The sequence below is a fragment of the Schistocerca serialis genome, chromosome 2, assembly GCF_023864345.2.
Source record: "Schistocerca serialis cubense isolate TAMUIC-IGC-003099 chromosome 2, iqSchSeri2.2, whole genome shotgun sequence".
NCBI classification, from domain to species: domain Eukaryota; kingdom Metazoa; phylum Arthropoda; class Insecta; order Orthoptera; family Acrididae; genus Schistocerca; species Schistocerca serialis.
Window position 1 is genome coordinate 1068498551 of NC_064639.1, and position 16320 is coordinate 1068514870.

A 16320-nucleotide genomic window follows, 5' to 3' on the forward strand; every position below is an offset into this window, starting at 1 on the left:
GCTGCTTCCAGCACAAAGCATCCGCCATACGAAAGTGGCTGTTTCGCGATTTTGATTACCTGATCCTTCGACATCACTTCATGTACGAATACTGGCAAGAATTCTCGCTACATTCGAAGGTGCTCCTTCCACTTCCAGCCTACTTGGTTGCTTCATTAGCCACGCAAACACTTCCTGAGGACCATACGTGTAATGACATCGCATCTTATGGGCTTAATTACATGATACCACTGAATTTAAGAGCGCTACAGGCATCCGGTTCCATGGTGTAATGGTTAGCACTCTGGACTTTGAATCCAGCGATCCGAGTTCGAGTCTCGGTGGAACCTGTCGCTGTGTTTTGCGATCGTTTCTAGAAATGTGTACGAGCCGGTGGTTGGAATTGTATGTGCAAAATGTTAATAGCAGTCCACACGTGAATGGGGAGCGCTCCAAATGCTTATGCTTTTGCTACTAGGATTAATAACGGGACGTAAGGGGTTCAACTGCGAGAAGACGACCTCAGCTGTTCCTCCCCGCAGGAAAGACATCTCACCGTTTTGGGTGCTGCATGCGCATTCATTTACCAAACTTTCATGCGATGTACTAGTTCCTGGGGAACGAATAGAATCGTTGTACGTGCCAGTCTTTACGTATAGATATAAGTAAGCGGAGACGGCTTAATCCTGCCACGTAGATTGCTTTCCATAAGACGCACCTGAGAGTCTCATGGGCCGGTGGCCCGACATGCAGTTTGTCCTGCTGCATGGCTTACTTTCAGAGACTCGCAAGTTTATCGTAGTGCTGGGTTGTCGCGAAAGTGAAAAGTAGGGCCTGTCCGGGATTTGAACCCGGGACCTCCTGCACCCAAAGCAGGAATCATACCCCTAGACCAACAGGCGGCACAAGTAAGCAAGTCTGCACCGCGCCACCTACTGAGATCTTGCCGCACTTGCTACTTGCAGCATCCTAGCTGGACCATATTCTCAAAGAGGTTTCTTAATCTGACACCTACAACATGCGCTGTGCTGAACACCAGTGTATGTGAATGCTGAAAGAGCTGCTTGAGTTGTGTGACAGTATTTCGACCGTGTGTAGTGCAAATGTTATCGTGTCACGAACAATCCGCCCACTACGTAGCGTTCTGTGTCAGCACGCAGTTTTCGACAGTACTCTGTGTCCATAGCTGTTTTCATAGCTAGGCTGCTTCCAGCACAAAGCATCCGCCATACGAAAGTGGCTGTTTCGCGATTTTGATTACCTGATCCTTCGACATCACTTCATGTACGAATACTGGCAAGAATTCTCGCTACATTCGAAGGTGCTCCTTCCACTTCCAGCCTACTTGGTTGCTTCATTAGCCACGCAAACACTTCCTGAGGACCATACGTGTAATGACATCGCATCTTATGGGCTTAATTACATGATACCACTGAATTTAAGAGCGCTACAGGCATCAGGTTCCATGGTGTAATGGTTAGCACTCTGGGCTTTGAATCCAGCGATCCGAGTTCGAGTCTCGGTGGAACCTGACGCTGTGTTTTGCGATCGTTTCTAGAAATGTGTACGAGCCGGTGGTTGGAATTGTATGTGCAGAAATTTAACTAGGATCATGAAATGCAAAATGTTAATAGCAGTCCACACGTGAATGGGGAGCGCTCCAAATGCTTATGCTTTTGCTACTAGGATTAATAACGGGACGTAAGGGGTTCAACTGCGAGAAGACGACCTCAGCTGTTCCTCCCCGCAGGAAAGACATCTCACCGTTTTGGGTGCTGCATGCGCATTCATTTACCAAACTTGCATGCGATGTACTAGTTCCTGGGGAACGAATAGAATCGTTGTACGTGCCAGTCTTTACGTATAGATATAAGTAAGCGGAGACGGCTTAATCCTGCCACGTAGATTGCTTTCCATAAGACGCACCTGAGAGTCTCATGGGCCGGTGGCCCGACATGCAGTTTCTCCTGCTGCATGGCTTACTTTCAGAGACTCGCAAGTTTATCGTAGTGCTGGATTGTCGCGAAAGTGAAAAGTAGGGCCTGTCCGGGATTTGAATCCGGGACCTCCTGCACCCAAAGCAGGAATCATACCCCTAGACCAACAGGCCGCCAAGTAAGCAAGTCTGCACCCCGCCACCTACTGAGATCTTGCCGCACTTGCTACTTGCAGCATCCTAGCTGGACCATATTCTCAAAGAGGTTTCTTAATCTGACACCTACAACATGCGCTGTGCTGAACACCAGTGTATGTGAATGCTGAAAGAGCTGCTTGAGTTGTGTGACAGTATTTCGACCGTGTGTAGTGCAAATGTTATCGTGTCACGAACAATCCGCCCACTACGTAGCGTTCTGTGTCTGCACGCAGTTTTCGACAGTACTCTGTGTCCATAGCTGTTTTCATAGCTAGGCTGCTTCCAGCACAAAGCATCCGCCATACGAAAGTGGCTGTTTCGCGATTTTGATTACCTGATCCTTCGACATCACTTCATGTACGAATACTGGCAAGAATTCTCGCTACATTCGAAGGTGCTCCTTCCACTTCCAGCCTACTTGGTTGCTTCATTAGCCACGCAAACACTTCCTGAGGACCATACGTGTAATGACATCGCATCTTATGGGCTTAATTACATGATACCACTGAATTTAAGAGCGCTACAGGCATCCGGTTCCATGGTGTAATGGTTAGCACTCTGGACTTTGAATCCAGCGATCCGAGTTCGAGTCTCGGTGGAACCTGACGCTGTGTTTTGCGATCGTTTCTAGAAATGTGTACGAGCCGGTGGTTGGAATTGTATGTGCAGAAATTTAACTAGGATCATGAAATGCAAAATGTTAATAGCAGTCCACACGTGAATGGGGAGCGCTCCAAATGCTTATGCTTTTGCTACTAGGATTAATAACGGGACGTAAGGGGTTCAACTGCGAGAAGACGACCTCAGCTGTTCCTCCCCGCAGGAAAGACATCTCACCGTTTTGGGTGCTGCATGCGCATTCATTTACCAAACTTTCATGCGATGTACTAGTTCCTGGGGAACGAATAGAATCGTTGTACGTGCCAGTCTTTACGTATAGATATAAGTAAGCGGAGACGGCTTAATCCTGCCACGTAGATTGCTTTCCATAAGACGCACCTGAGAGTCTCATGGGCCGGTGGCCCGACATGCAGTTTGTCCTGCTGCATGGCTTACTTTCAGAGACTCGCAAGTTTATTGTAGTGCTGGGTTGTCGCGAAAGTGAAAAGTAGGGCCTGTCCGGGATTTGAACCCGGGACCTCCTGCACCCAAAGCAGGAATCATACCCCTAGACCAACAGGCGGCACAAGTAAGCAAGTCTGCACCGCGCCACCTACTGAGATCTTGCCGCACTTGCTACTTGCAGCATCCTAGCTGGACCATATTCTCAAAGAGGTTTCTTAATCTGACACCTACAACATGCGCTGTGCTGAACACCAGTGTATGTGAATGCTGAAAGAGCTGCTTGAGTTGTGTGACAGTATTTCGACCGTGTGTAGTGCAAATGTTATCGTGTCACGAACAATCCGCCCACTACGTAGCGTTCTGTGTCTGCACGCAGTTTTCGACAGTACTCTGTGTCCATAGCTGTTTTCATAGCTAGGCTGCTTCCAGCACAAAGCATCCGCCATACGAAAGTGGCTGTTTCGCGATTTTGATTACCTGATCCTTCGACATCACTTCATGTACGAATACTGGCAAGAATTCTCGCTACATTCGAAGGTGCTCCTTCCACTTCCAGCCTACTTGGTTGCTTCATTAGCCACGCAAACACTTCCTGAGGACCATACGTGTAATGACATCGCATCTTATGGGCTTAATTACATGATACCACTGAATTTAAGAGCGCTACAGGCATCCGGTTCCATGGTGTAATGGTTAGCACTCTGGACTTTGAATCCAGCGATCCGAGTTCGAGTCTCGGTGGAACCTGACGCTGTGTTTTGCGATCGTTTCTAGAAATGTGTACGAGCCGGTGGTTGGAATTGTATGTGCAGAAATTTAACTAGGATCATGAAATGCAAAATGTTAATAGCAGTCCACACGTGAATGGGGAGCGCTCCAAATGCTTATGCTTTTGCTACTAGGATTAATAACGGGACGTAAGGGGTTCAACTGCGAGAAGACGACCTCAGCTGTTCCTCCCCGCAGGAAAGACATCTCACCGTTTTGGGTGCTGCATGCGCATTCATTTACCAAACTTGCATGCGATGTACTAGTTCCTGGGGAACGAATAGAATCGTTGTACGTGCCAGTCTTTACGTATAGATATAAGTAAGCGGAGACGGCTTAATCCTGCCACGTAGATTGCTTTCCATAAGACGCACCTGAGAGTCTCATGGGCCGGTGGCCCGACATGCAGTTTCTCCTGCTGCATGGCTTACTTTCAGAGACTCGCAAGTTTATCGTAGTGCTGGGTTGTCGCGAAAGTGAAAAGTAGGGCCTGTCCGGGATTTGAATCCGGGACCTCCTGCACCCAAAGCAGGAATCATACCCCTAGACCAACAGGCCGCCAAGTAAGCAAGTTTGCACCCCGCCACCTACTGAGATCTTGCCGCACTTGCTACTTGCAGCATCCTAGCTGGACCATATTCTCAAAGAGGTTTCTTAATCTGACACCTACAACATGCGCTGTGCTGAACACCAGTGTATGTGAATGCTGAAAGAGCTGCTTGAGTTGTGTGACAGTATTTCGACCGTGTGTAGTGCAAATGTTATCGTGTCACGAACAATCCGCCCACTACGTAGCGTTCTGTGTCTGCACGCAGTTTTCGACAGTACTCTGTGTCCATAGCTGTTTTCATAGCTAGGCTGCTTCCAGCACAAAGCATCCGCCATACGAAAGTGGCTGTTTCGCGATTTTGATTACCTGATCCTTCGACATCACTTCATGTACGAATACTGGCAAGAATTCTCGCTACATTCGAAGGTGCTCCTTCCACTTCCAGCCTACTTGGTTGCTTCATTAGCCACGCAAACACTTCCTGAGGACCATACGTGTAATGACATCGCATCTTATGGGCTTAATTACATGATACCACTGAATTTAAGAGCGCTACAGGCATCCGGTTCCATGGTGTAATGGTTAGCACTCTGGACTTTGAATCCAGCGATCCGAGTTCGAGTCTCGGTGGAACCTGACGCTGTGTTTTGCGATCGTTTCTAGAAATGTGTACGAGCCGGTGGTTGGAATTGTATGTGCAGAAATTTAACTAGGATCATGAAATGCAAAATGTTAATAGCAGTCCACACGTGAATGGGGAGCGCTCCAAATGCTTATGCTTTTGCTACTAGGATTAATAACGGGACGTAAGGGGTTCAACTGCGAGAAGACGACCTCAGCTGTTCCTCCCCGCAGGAAAGACATCTCACCGTTTTGGGTGCTGCATGCGCATTCATTTACCAAACTTGCATGCGATGTACTAGTTCCTGGGGAACGAATAGAATCGTTGTACGTGCCAGTCTTTACGTATAGATATAAGTAAGCGGAGACGGCTTAATCCTGCCACGTAGATTGCTTTCCATAAGACGCACCTGAGAGTCTCATGGGCCGGTGGCCCGACATGCAGTTTCTCCTGCTGCATGGCTTACTTTCAGAGACTCGCAAGTTTATCGTAGTGCTGGGTTGTCGCGAAAGTGAAAAGTAGGGCCTGTCCGGGATTTGAATCCGGGACCTCCTGCACCCAAAGCAGGAGTCATACCCCTAGACCAACAGGCCGCCAAGTAAGCAAGTTTGCACCCCGCCACCTACTGAGATCTTGCCGCACTTGCTACTTGCAGCATCCTAGCTGGACCATATTCTCAAAGAGGTTTCTTAATCTGACACCTACAGCATGCGCTGTGCTGAACACCAGTGTATGTGAATGCTGAAAGAGCTGCTTGAGTTGTGTGACAGTATTTCGACCGTGTGTAGTGCAAATGTTATCGTGTCACGAACAATCCGCCCACTACGTAGCGTTCTGTGTCTGCACGCAGTTTTCGACAGTACTCTGTGTCCATAGCTGTTTTCATAGCTAGGCTGCTTCCAGCACAAAGCATCCGCCATACGAAAGTGGCTGTTTCGCGATTTTGATTACCTGATCCTTCGACATCACTTCATGTACGAATACTGGCAAGAATTCTCGCTACATTCGAAGGTGCTCCTTCCACTTCCAGCCTACTTGGTTGCTTCATTAGCCACGGAAACACTTCCTGAGGACCATACGTGTAATGACATCGCATCTTATGGGCTTAATTACATGATACCACTGAATTTAAGAGCGCTACAGGCATCCGGTTCCATGGTGTAATGGTTAGCACTCTGGACTTTGAATCCAGCGATCCGAGTTCGAGTCTCGGTGGAACCTGACGCTGTGTTTTGCGATCGTTTCTAGAAATGTGTACGAGCCGGTGGTTGGAATTGTATGTGCAGAAATTTAACTAGGATCATGAAATGCAAAATGTTAATAGCAGTCCACACGTGAATGGGGAGCGCTCCAAATGCTTATGCTTTTGCTACTAGGATTAATAACGGGACGTAAGGGGTTCAACTGCGAGAAGACGACCTCAGCTGTTCCTCCCCGCAGGAAAGACATCTCACCGTTTTGGGTGCTGCATGCGCATTCATTTACCAAACTTGCATGCGATGTACTAGTTCCTGGGGAACGAATAGAATCGTTGTACGTGCCAGTCTTTACGTATAGATATAAGTAAGCGGAGACGGCTTAATCCAGCCACGTAGATTGCTTTCCATAAGACGCACCTGAGAGTCTCATGGGCCGGTGGCCCGACATGCAGTTTGTCCTGCTGCATGGCTTACTTTCAGAGACTCGCAAGTTTATCGTAGTGCTGGGTTGTCGCGAAAGTGAAAAGTAGGGCCTGTCCGGGATTTGAACCCGGGACCTCCTGCACCCAAAGCAGGAATCATACCCCTAGACCAACAGGCGGCACAAGTAAGCAAGTCTGCACCGCGCCACCTACTGAGATCTTGCCGCACTTGCTACTTGCAGCATCCTAGCTGGACCATATTCTCAAAGAGGGTTCTTAATCTGACACCTACAACATGCGCTGTGCTGAACACCAGTGTATGTGAATGCTGAAAGAGCTGCTTGAGTTGTGTGACAGTATTTCGACCGTGTGTAGTGCAAATGTTATCGTGTCACGAACAATCCGCCCACTACGTAGCGTTCTGTGTCAGCACGCAGTTTTCGACAGTACTCTGTGTCCATAGCTGTTTTCATAGCTAGGCTGCTTCCAGCACAAAGCATCCGCCATACGAAAGTGGCTGTTTCGCGATTTTGATTACCTGATCCTTCGACATCACTTCATGTACGAATACTGGCAAGAATTCTCGCTACATTCGAAGGTGCTCCTTCCACTTCCTGCCTACTTGGTTGCTTCATTAGCCACGCAAACACTTCCTGAGGACCATACGTGTAATGACATCGCATCTTATGGGCTTAATTACATGATACCACTGAATTTAAGAGCGCTACAGGCATTCGGTTCCATGGTGTAATGGTTAGCGCTCTGGACTTTGAATCCAGCGATCCGAGTGCGAGTCTCGGTGGAACCTGACGCTGTGTTTTGCGATCGTTTCTAGAAATGTGTACGAGCCGGTGGTTGGAATTGTATATGCAGAAATTTAACTAGGATCATGAAATGCAAAATGTTAATAGCAGTCCACACGTGAATGGGGAGCGCTCCAAATGCTTATGCTTTTGCTACTAGGATTAATAACGGGACGTAAGGGGTTCAACTGCGAGAAGACGACCTCAGCTGTTCCTCCCCGCAGGAAAGACATCTCACCGTTTTGGGTGCTGCATGCGCATGCATTTACCAAACTTGCATGCGATGTACTAGTTCCTGGGGAACGAATAGAATCGTTGTACGTGCCAGTCTTTACGTATAGATATAAGTAAGCGGAGACGGCTTAATCCTGCCACGTAGATTGCTTTCCATAAGACGCACCTGAGAGTCTCATGGGCCGGTGGCCCGACATGCAGTTTGTCCTGCTGCATGGCTTACTTTCAGAGACTCGCAAGTTTATCGTAGTGCTGGGTTGTCGCGAAAGTGAAAAGTAGGGCCTGTCCGGGATTTGAACCCGGGACCTCCTGCACCCAAAGCAGGAATCATACCCCTAGACCAACAGGCCGCACAAGTAAGCAAGTCTGCACCCCGCCACCTACTGAGATCTTGCCGCACTTGCTACTTGCAGCATCCTAGCTGGACCATATTCTCAAAGAGGTTTCTTAATCTGACACCTACAGCATGCGCTGTGCTGAACACCAGTGTATGTGAATGCTGAAAGAGCTGCTTGAGTTGTGTGACAGTATTTCGACCGTGTGTAGTGCAAATGTTATCGTGTCACGAACAATCCGCCCACTACGTAGCGTTCTGTGTCTGCACGCAGTTTTCGACAGTACTCTGTGTCCATAGCTGTTTTCATAGCTAGGCTGCTTCCAGCACAAAGCATCCGCCATACGAAAGTGGCTGTTTCGCGATTTTGATTACCTGATCCTTCGACATCACTTCATGTACGAATACTGGCAAGAATTCTCGCTACATTCGAAGGTGCTCCTTCCACTTCCTGCCTACTTGGTTGCTTCATTAGCCACGCAAACACTTCCTGAGGACCATACGTGTAATGACATCGCATCTTATGGGCTTAATTACATGATACCACTGAATTTAAGAGCGCAACAGGCATTCGGTTCCATGGTGTAATGGTTAGCGCTCTGGACATTGAATCCAGCGATCCGAGTTCGAGTCTCGGTGGAACCTGACGCTGTGTTTTGCGATCGTTTCTAGAAATGTGTACGAGCCGGTGGTTGGAATTGTATATGCAGAAATTTAACTAGGATCATGTAATGCAAAATGTTAATAGCAGTCCACACGTGAATGGGGAGCGCTCCAAATGCTTATGCTTTTGCTACTAGGATTAATAACGGGACGTAAGGGGTTCAACTGCGAGAAGACGACCTCAGCTGTTCCTCCCCGCAGGAAAGACATCTCACCGTTTTGGGTGCTGCATGCGCATTCATTTACCAAACTTGCATGCGATGTACTAGTTCCTGGGGAACGAATAGAATAGTAGTACGTGCCAGTCTTTACGTATAGATATAAGTAAGCGGAGACGGCTTAATCCTGCCACGTAGATTGCTTTCCATAAGACGCACCTGAGAGTCTCATGGGCCGGTGGCCCGACATGCAGTTTGTCCTGCTGCATGGCTTACTTTCAGAGACTCGCAAGTTTATCGTAGTGCTGGGTTGTCGCGAAAGTGAAAAGTAGGGCCTGTCCGGGATTTGAACCCGGGACCTCCTGCACCCAAAGCAGGAATCATACCCCTAGACCAACAGGCCGCACAAGTAAGCAAGTCTGCACCGCGCCACCTACTGAGATCTTGCCGCACTTGCTACTTGCAGCATCCTAGCTGGACCATATTCTCAAAGAGGTTTCTTAATCTGACACCTACAACATGCGCTGTGCTGAACACCAGTGTATGTGAATGCTGAAAGAGCTGCTTGAGTTGTGTGACAGTATTTCGACCGTGTGTAGTGCAAATGTTATCGTGTCACGAACAATCCGCCCACTACGTAGCGTTCTGTGTCAGCACGCAGTTTTCGACAGTACTCTGTGTCCATAGCTGTTTTCATAGCTAGGCTGCTTCCAGCACAAAGCATCCGCCATACGAAAGTGGCTGTTTCGCGATTTTGATTACCTGATCCTTCGACATCACTTCATGTACGAATACTGGCAAGAATTCTCGCTACATTCGAAGGTGCTCCTTCCACTTCCTGCCTACTTGGTTGCTTCATTAGCCACGCAAACACTTCCTGAGGACCATACGTGTAATGACATCGCATCTTATGGGCTTAATTACATGATACCACTGAATTTAAGAGCGCTACAGGCATTAGGTTCCATGGTGTAATGGTTAGCGCTCTGGACTTTGAATCCAGCGATCCGAGTGCGAGTCTCGGTGGAACCTGACGCTGTGTTTTGCGATCGTTTCTAGAAATGTGTACGAGCCGGTGGTTGGAATTGTATATGCAGAAATTTAACTAGGATCATGAAATGCAAAATGTTAATAGCAGTCCACACGTGAATGGGGAGCGCTCCAAATGCTTATGCTTTTGCTACTAGGATTAATAACGGGACGTAAGGGGTTCAACTGCGAGAAGACGACCTCAGCTGTTCCTCCCCGCAGGAAAGACATCTCACCGTTTTGGGTGCTGCATGCGCATGCATTTACCAAACTTGCATGCGATGTACTAGTTCCTGGGGAACGAATAGAATCGTTGTACGTGCCAGTCTTTACGTATAGATATAAGTAAGCGGAGACGGCTTAATCCTGCCACGTAGATTGCTTTCCATAAGACGCACCTGAGAGTCTCATGGGCCGGTGGCCCGACATGCAGTTTGTCCTGCTGCATGGCTTACTTTCAGAGACTCGCAAGTTTATCGTAGTGCTGGGTTGTCGCGAAAGTGAAAAGTAGGGCCTGTCCGGGATTTGAACCCGGGACCTCTTGCACCCAAAGCAGGAATCATACCCCTAGACCAACAGGCCGCACAAGTAAGCAAGTCTGCACCCCGCCACCTACTGAGATCTTGCCGCACTTGCTACTTGCAGCATCCTAGCTGGACCATATTCTCAAAGACGTTTCTTAATCTGACACCTACAGCATGCGCTGTGCTGAACACCAGTGTATGTGAATGCTGAAAGAGCTGCTTGAGTTGTGTGACAGTATTTCGACCGTGTGTAGTGCAAATGTTATCGTGTCACGAACAATCCGCCCACTACGTAGCGTTCTGTGTCTGCACGCAGTTTTCGACAGTACTCTGTGTCCATAGCTGTTTTCATAGCTAGGCTGCTTCCAGCACAAAGCATCCGCCATACGAAAGTGGCTGTTTCGCGATTTTGATTACCTGATCCTTCGACATCACTTCATGTACGAATACTGGCAAGAATTCTCGCTACATTCGAAGGTGCTCCTTCCACTTCCAGCCTACTTGGTTGCTTCATTAGCCACGCAAACACTTCCTGAGGACCATACGTGTAATGACATCGCATCTTATGGGCTTAATTACATGATACCACTGAATTTAAGAGCGCTACAGGCATCCGGTTCCATGGTGTAATGGTTAGCACTCTGGACTTTGAATCCAGCGATCCGAGTTCGAGTCTCGGTGGAACCTGACGCTGTGTTTTGCGATCGTTTCTAGAAATGTGTACGAGCCGGTGGTTGGAATTGTATGTGCAGAAATTTAACTAGGATCATGAAATGCAAAATGTTAATAGCAGTCCACACGTGAATGGGGAGCGCTCCAAATGCTTATGCTTTTGCTACTAGGATTAATAACGGGACGTAAGGGGTTCAACTGCGAGAAGACGACCTCAGCTGTTCCTCCCCGCAGGAAAGACATCTCACCGTTTTGGGTGCTGCATGCGCATTCATTTACCAAACTTGCATGCGATGTACTAGTTCCTGGGGAACGAATAGAATCGCTGTACGTGCCAGTCTTTACGTATAGATATAAGTAAGCGGAGACGGCTTAATCCTGCCACGTAGATTGCTTTCCATAAGACGCACCTGAGAGTCTCATGGGCCGGTGGCCCGACATGCAGTTTGTCCTGCTGCATGGCTTACTTTCAGAGACTCGCAAGTTTATCGTAGTGCTGGGTTGTCGCGAAAGTGAAAAGTAGGGCCTGTCCGGGATTTGAACCCGGGACCTCCTGCACCCAAAGCAGGAATCATACCCCTAGACCAACAGGCGGCACAAGTAAGCAAGTCTGCACCGCGCCACCTACTGAGATCTTGCCGCACTTGCTACTTGCAGCATCCTAGCTGGACCATATTCTCAAAGAGGTTTCTTAATCTGACACCTACAACATGCGCTGTGCTGAACACCAGTGTATGTGAATGCTGAAAGAGCTGCTTGAGTTGTGTGACAGTATTTCGACCGTGTGTAGTGCAAATGTTATCGTGTCACGAACAATCCGCCCACTACGTAGCGTTCTGTGTCTGCACGCAGTTTTCGACAGTACTCTGTGTCCATAGCTGTTTTCATAGCTAGGCTGCTTCCAGCACAAAGCATCCGCCATACGAAAGTGGCTGTTTCGCGATTTTGATTACCTGATCCTTCGACATCACTTCATGTACGAATACTGGCAAGAATTCTCGCTACATTCGAAGGTGCTCCTTCCACTTCCAGCCTACTTGGTTGCTTCATTAGCCACGCAAACACTTCCTGAGGACCATACGTGTAATGACATCGCATCTTATGGGCTTAATTACATGATACCACTGAATTTAAGAGCGCTACAGGCATCCGGTTCCATGGTGTAATGGTTAGCACTCTGGACTTTGAATCCAGCGATCCGAGTTCGAGTCTCGGTGGAACCTGACGCTGTGTTTTGCGATCGTTTCTAGAAATGTGTACGAGCCGGTGGTTGGAATTGTATATGCAGAAATTTAACTAGGATCATGAAATGCAAAATGTTAATAGCAGTCCACACGTGAATGGGGAGCGCTCCAAATGCTTATGCTTTTGCTACTAGGATTAATAACGGGACGTAAGGGGTTCAACTGCGGGAAGACGACCTCAGCTGTTCCTCCCCGCAGGAAAGACATCTCACCGTTTTGGGTGCTGCATGCGCATTCATTTACCAAACTTGCATGCGATGTACTAGTTCCTGGGGAACGAATAGAATCGTTGTACGTGCCAGTCTTTACGTATAGATATAAGTAAGCGGAGACGGCTTAATCCTGCCACGTAGATTGCTTTCCATAAGACGCACCTGAGAGTCTCATGGGCCGGTGGCCCGACATGCAGTTTGTCCTGCTGCATGGCTTACTTTCAGAGACTCGCAAGTTTATCGTAGTGCTGGGTTGTCGCGAAAGTGAAAAGTAGGGCCTGTCCGGGATTTGAACCCGGGACCTCCTGCACCCAAAGCAGGAATCATACCCCTAGACCAACAGGCCGCACAAGTAAGCAAGTCTGCACCCCGCCACCTACTGAGATCTTGCCGCACTTGCTACTTGCAGCATCCTAGCTGGACCATATTCTCAAAGAGGTTTCTTAATCTGACACCTACAGCATGCGCTGTGCTGAACACCAGTGTATGTGAATGCTGAAAGAGCTGCTTGAGTTGTGTGACAGTATTTCGACCGTGTGTAGTGCAAATGTTATCGTGTCACGAACAATCCGCCCACTACGTAGCGTTCTGTGTCAGCACGCAGTTTTCGACAGTACTCTGTGTCCATAGCTGTTTTCATAGCTAGGCTGCTTCCAGCACAAAGCATCCGCCATACGAAAGTGGCTGTTTCGCGATTTTGATTACCTGATCCTTCGACATCACTTCATGTACGAATACTGGCAAGAATTCTCGCTACATTCGAAGGTGCTCCTTCCACTTCCAGCCTACTTGGTTGCTTCATTAGCCACGCAAACACTTCCTGAGGACCATACGTGTAATGACATCGCATCTTATGGGCTTAATTACATGATACCACTGAATTTAAGAGCGCTACAGGCATCCGGTTCCATGGTGTAATGGTTAGCACTCTGGACTTTGAATCCAGCGATCCGAGTTCGAGTCTCGGTGGAACCTGACGCTGTGTTTTGCGATCGTTTCTAGAAATGTGTACGAGCCGGTGGTTGGAATTGTATATGCAGAAATTTAACTAGGATCATGAAATGCAAAATGTTAATAGCAGTCCACACGTGAATGGGGAGCGCTCCAAATGCTTATGCTTTTGCTACTAGGATTAATAACGGGACGTAAGGGGTTCAACTGCGAGAAGACGACCTCAGCTGTTCCTCCCCGCAGGAAAGACATCTCACCGTTTTGGGTGCTGCATGCGCATGCATTTACCAAACTTGCATGCGATGTACTAGTTCCTGGGGAACGAATAGAATCGCTGTACGTGCCAGTCTTTACGTATAGATATAAGTAAGCGGAGACGGCTTAATCCTGCCACGTAGATTGCTTTCCATAAGACGCACCTGAGAGTCTCATGGGCCGGTGGCCCGACATGCAGTTTGTCCTGCTGCATGGCTTACTTTCAGAGACTCGCAAGTTTATCGTAGTGCTGGGTTGTCGCGAAAGTGAAAAGTAGGGCCTGTCCGGGATTTGAACCCGGGACCTCCTGCACCCAAAGCAGGAATCATACCCCTAGACCAACAGGCGGCACAAGTAAGCAAGTCTGCACCGCGCCACCTACTGAGATCTTGCCGCACTTGCTACTTGCAGCATCCTAGCTGGACCATATTCTCAAAGAGGTTTCTTAATCTGACACCTACAACATGCGCTGTGCTGAACACCAGTGTATGTGAATGCTGAAAGAGCTGCTTGAGTTGTGTGACAGTATTTCGACCGTGTGTAGTGCAAATGTTATCGTGTCACGAACAATCCGCCCACTACGTAGCGTTCTGTGTCTGCACGCAGTTTTCGACAGTACTCTGTGTCCATAGCTGTTTTCATAGCTAGGCTGCTTCCAGCACAAAGCATCCGCCATACGAAAGTGGCTGTTTCGCGATTTTGATTACCTGATCCTTCGACATCACTTCATGTACGAATACTGGCAAGAATTCTCGCTACATTCGAAGGTGCTCCTTCCACTTCCAGCCTACTTGGTTGCTTCATTAGCCACGCAAACACTTCCTGAGGACCATACGTGTAATGACATCGCATCTTATGGGCTTAATTACATGATACCACTGAATTTAAGAGCGCTACAGGCATCCGGTTCCATGGTGTAATGGTTAGCACTCTGGACTTTGAATCCAGCGATCCGAGTTCGAGTCTCGGTGGAACCTGACGCTGTGTTTTGCGATCGTTTCTAGAAATGTGTACGAGCCGGTGGTTGGAATTGTATATGCAGAAATTTAACTAGGATCATGAAATGCAAAATGTTAATAGCAGTCCACACGTGAATGGGGAGCGCTCCAAATGCTTATGCTTTTGCTACTAGGATTAATAACGGGACGTAAGGGGTTCAACTGCGAGAAGACGACCTCAGCTGTTCCTCCCCGCAGGAAAGACATCTCACCGTTTTGGGTGCTGCATGCGCATTCATTTACCAAACTTGCATGCGATGTACTAGTTCCTGGGGAACGAATAGAATCGTTGTACGTGCCAGTCTTTACGTATAGATATAAGTAAGCGGAGACGGCTTAATCCTGCCACGTAGATTGCTTTCCATAAGACGCACCTGAGAGTCTCATGGGCCGGTGGCCCGACATGCAGTTTGTCCTGCTGCATGGCTTACTTTCAGAGACTCGCAAGTTTATCGTAGTGCTGGGTTGTCGCGAAAGTGAAAAGTAGGGCCTGTCCGGGATTTGAACCCGGGACCTCCTGCACCCAAAGCAGGAATCATACCCCTAGACCAACAGGCCGCACAAGTAAGCAAGTCTGCACCCCGCCACCTACTGAGATCTTGCCGCACTTGCTACTTGCAGCATCCTAGCTGGACCATATTCTCAAAGAGGTTTCTTAATCTGACACCTACAGCATGCGCTGTGCTGAACACCAGTGTATGTGAATGCTGAAAGAGCTGCTTGAGTTGTGTGACAGTATTTCGACCGTGTGTAGTGCAAATGTTATCGTGTCACGAACAATCCGCCCACTACGTAGCGTTCTGTGTCAGCACGCAGTTTTCGACAGTACTCTGTGTCCATAGCTGTTTTCATAGCTAGGCTGCTTCCAGCACAAAGCATCCGCCATACGAAAGTGGCTGTTTCGCGATTTTGATTACCTGATCCTTCGACATCACTTCATGTACGAATACTGGCAAGAATTCTCGCTACATTCGAAGGTGCTCCTTCCACTTCCAGCCTACTTGGTTGCTTCATTAGCCACGCAAACACTTCCTGAGGACCATACGTGTAGTGACATCGCATCTTATGGGCTTAATTACATGATACCACTGAATTTAAGAGCGCTACAGGCATCCGGTTCCATGGTGTAATGGTTAGCACTCTGGACTTTGAATCCAGCGATCCGAGTTCGAGTCTCGGTGGAACCTGACGCTGTGTTTTGCGATCGTTTCTAGAAATGTGTACGAGCCGGTGGTTGGAATTGTATATGCAGAAATTTAACTAGGATCATGAAATGCAAAATTTTAATAGCAGTCCACACGTGAATGGGGAGCGCTCCAAATGCTTATGCTTTTGCTACTAGGATTAATAACGGGACGTAAGGGGTTCAACTGCGAGAAGACGACCTCAGCTGTTCCTCCCCGCAGGAAAGACATCTCACCGTTTTGGGTGCTGCATGCGCATGCATTTACCAAACTTGCATGCGATGTACTAGTTCCTGGGGAACGAATAGAATCGTTGTACG

The 16320-nt window shown here is 48.2% G+C and overlaps 27 non-coding genes across 27 annotated transcripts; 14 read left to right on the forward strand and 13 right to left on the reverse strand.

Moving 5' to 3' along the window:
• Nucleotides 1–257: 257 nt before the first annotated feature.
• Nucleotides 258–329, forward strand: Trnaq-uug (transfer RNA glutamine (anticodon UUG)). The gene has a single exon. It is a non-coding gene; the product is annotated as a tRNA-Gln (tRNA).
• Nucleotides 330–807: 478 nt separating this feature from the next.
• On the reverse strand, nt 808–881 carry Trnap-ugg (transfer RNA proline (anticodon UGG)). Its single transcript has one exon. It is a non-coding gene; the product is annotated as a tRNA-Pro (tRNA).
• Nucleotides 882–1438: 557 nt separating this feature from the next.
• On the forward strand, nt 1439–1510 carry Trnaq-uug (transfer RNA glutamine (anticodon UUG)). The gene has a single exon. It is a non-coding gene; the product is annotated as a tRNA-Gln (tRNA).
• A 507-nt stretch (nt 1511–2017) lies between these two features.
• On the reverse strand, nt 2018–2089 carry Trnap-ugg (transfer RNA proline (anticodon UGG)). The gene has a single exon. It is a non-coding gene; the product is annotated as a tRNA-Pro (tRNA).
• Nucleotides 2090–2645: 556 nt separating this feature from the next.
• Nucleotides 2646–2717, forward strand: Trnaq-uug (transfer RNA glutamine (anticodon UUG)). The gene has a single exon. It is a non-coding gene; the product is annotated as a tRNA-Gln (tRNA).
• Nucleotides 2718–3222: 505 nt separating this feature from the next.
• Nucleotides 3223–3296, reverse strand: Trnap-ugg (transfer RNA proline (anticodon UGG)). Its single transcript has one exon. It is a non-coding gene; the product is annotated as a tRNA-Pro (tRNA).
• Nucleotides 3297–3853: 557 nt separating this feature from the next.
• Trnaq-uug (transfer RNA glutamine (anticodon UUG)) lies at nt 3854–3925 on the forward strand. The gene has a single exon. It is a non-coding gene; the product is annotated as a tRNA-Gln (tRNA).
• Nucleotides 3926–4432: 507 nt separating this feature from the next.
• On the reverse strand, nt 4433–4504 carry Trnap-ugg (transfer RNA proline (anticodon UGG)). The gene has a single exon. It is a non-coding gene; the product is annotated as a tRNA-Pro (tRNA).
• A 556-nt stretch (nt 4505–5060) lies between these two features.
• Trnaq-uug (transfer RNA glutamine (anticodon UUG)) lies at nt 5061–5132 on the forward strand. The gene has a single exon. It is a non-coding gene; the product is annotated as a tRNA-Gln (tRNA).
• Nucleotides 5133–5639: 507 nt separating this feature from the next.
• Nucleotides 5640–5711, reverse strand: Trnap-ugg (transfer RNA proline (anticodon UGG)). Its single transcript has one exon. It is a non-coding gene; the product is annotated as a tRNA-Pro (tRNA).
• A 556-nt stretch (nt 5712–6267) lies between these two features.
• Nucleotides 6268–6339, forward strand: Trnaq-uug (transfer RNA glutamine (anticodon UUG)). The gene has a single exon. It is a non-coding gene; the product is annotated as a tRNA-Gln (tRNA).
• A 505-nt stretch (nt 6340–6844) lies between these two features.
• On the reverse strand, nt 6845–6918 carry Trnap-ugg (transfer RNA proline (anticodon UGG)). Its single transcript has one exon. It is a non-coding gene; the product is annotated as a tRNA-Pro (tRNA).
• A 557-nt stretch (nt 6919–7475) lies between these two features.
• Nucleotides 7476–7547, forward strand: Trnaq-uug (transfer RNA glutamine (anticodon UUG)). Its single transcript has one exon. It is a non-coding gene; the product is annotated as a tRNA-Gln (tRNA).
• Nucleotides 7548–8054: 507 nt separating this feature from the next.
• Trnap-ugg (transfer RNA proline (anticodon UGG)) lies at nt 8055–8126 on the reverse strand. Its single transcript has one exon. It is a non-coding gene; the product is annotated as a tRNA-Pro (tRNA).
• Nucleotides 8127–8683: 557 nt separating this feature from the next.
• Nucleotides 8684–8755, forward strand: Trnaq-uug (transfer RNA glutamine (anticodon UUG)). Its single transcript has one exon. It is a non-coding gene; the product is annotated as a tRNA-Gln (tRNA).
• Nucleotides 8756–9262: 507 nt separating this feature from the next.
• Nucleotides 9263–9334, reverse strand: Trnap-ugg (transfer RNA proline (anticodon UGG)). Its single transcript has one exon. It is a non-coding gene; the product is annotated as a tRNA-Pro (tRNA).
• Nucleotides 9335–9891: 557 nt separating this feature from the next.
• Nucleotides 9892–9963, forward strand: Trnaq-uug (transfer RNA glutamine (anticodon UUG)). Its single transcript has one exon. It is a non-coding gene; the product is annotated as a tRNA-Gln (tRNA).
• Nucleotides 9964–10470: 507 nt separating this feature from the next.
• On the reverse strand, nt 10471–10542 carry Trnap-ugg (transfer RNA proline (anticodon UGG)). Its single transcript has one exon. It is a non-coding gene; the product is annotated as a tRNA-Pro (tRNA).
• A 557-nt stretch (nt 10543–11099) lies between these two features.
• On the forward strand, nt 11100–11171 carry Trnaq-uug (transfer RNA glutamine (anticodon UUG)). Its single transcript has one exon. It is a non-coding gene; the product is annotated as a tRNA-Gln (tRNA).
• A 505-nt stretch (nt 11172–11676) lies between these two features.
• On the reverse strand, nt 11677–11750 carry Trnap-ugg (transfer RNA proline (anticodon UGG)). Its single transcript has one exon. It is a non-coding gene; the product is annotated as a tRNA-Pro (tRNA).
• Nucleotides 11751–12307: 557 nt separating this feature from the next.
• Nucleotides 12308–12379, forward strand: Trnaq-uug (transfer RNA glutamine (anticodon UUG)). Its single transcript has one exon. It is a non-coding gene; the product is annotated as a tRNA-Gln (tRNA).
• A 507-nt stretch (nt 12380–12886) lies between these two features.
• Trnap-ugg (transfer RNA proline (anticodon UGG)) lies at nt 12887–12958 on the reverse strand. The gene has a single exon. It is a non-coding gene; the product is annotated as a tRNA-Pro (tRNA).
• A 557-nt stretch (nt 12959–13515) lies between these two features.
• Nucleotides 13516–13587, forward strand: Trnaq-uug (transfer RNA glutamine (anticodon UUG)). Its single transcript has one exon. It is a non-coding gene; the product is annotated as a tRNA-Gln (tRNA).
• Nucleotides 13588–14092: 505 nt separating this feature from the next.
• Nucleotides 14093–14166, reverse strand: Trnap-ugg (transfer RNA proline (anticodon UGG)). The gene has a single exon. It is a non-coding gene; the product is annotated as a tRNA-Pro (tRNA).
• A 557-nt stretch (nt 14167–14723) lies between these two features.
• On the forward strand, nt 14724–14795 carry Trnaq-uug (transfer RNA glutamine (anticodon UUG)). The gene has a single exon. It is a non-coding gene; the product is annotated as a tRNA-Gln (tRNA).
• Nucleotides 14796–15302: 507 nt separating this feature from the next.
• On the reverse strand, nt 15303–15374 carry Trnap-ugg (transfer RNA proline (anticodon UGG)). The gene has a single exon. It is a non-coding gene; the product is annotated as a tRNA-Pro (tRNA).
• A 557-nt stretch (nt 15375–15931) lies between these two features.
• On the forward strand, nt 15932–16003 carry Trnaq-uug (transfer RNA glutamine (anticodon UUG)). Its single transcript has one exon. It is a non-coding gene; the product is annotated as a tRNA-Gln (tRNA).
• Nucleotides 16004–16320: the final 317 nt, after the last annotated feature.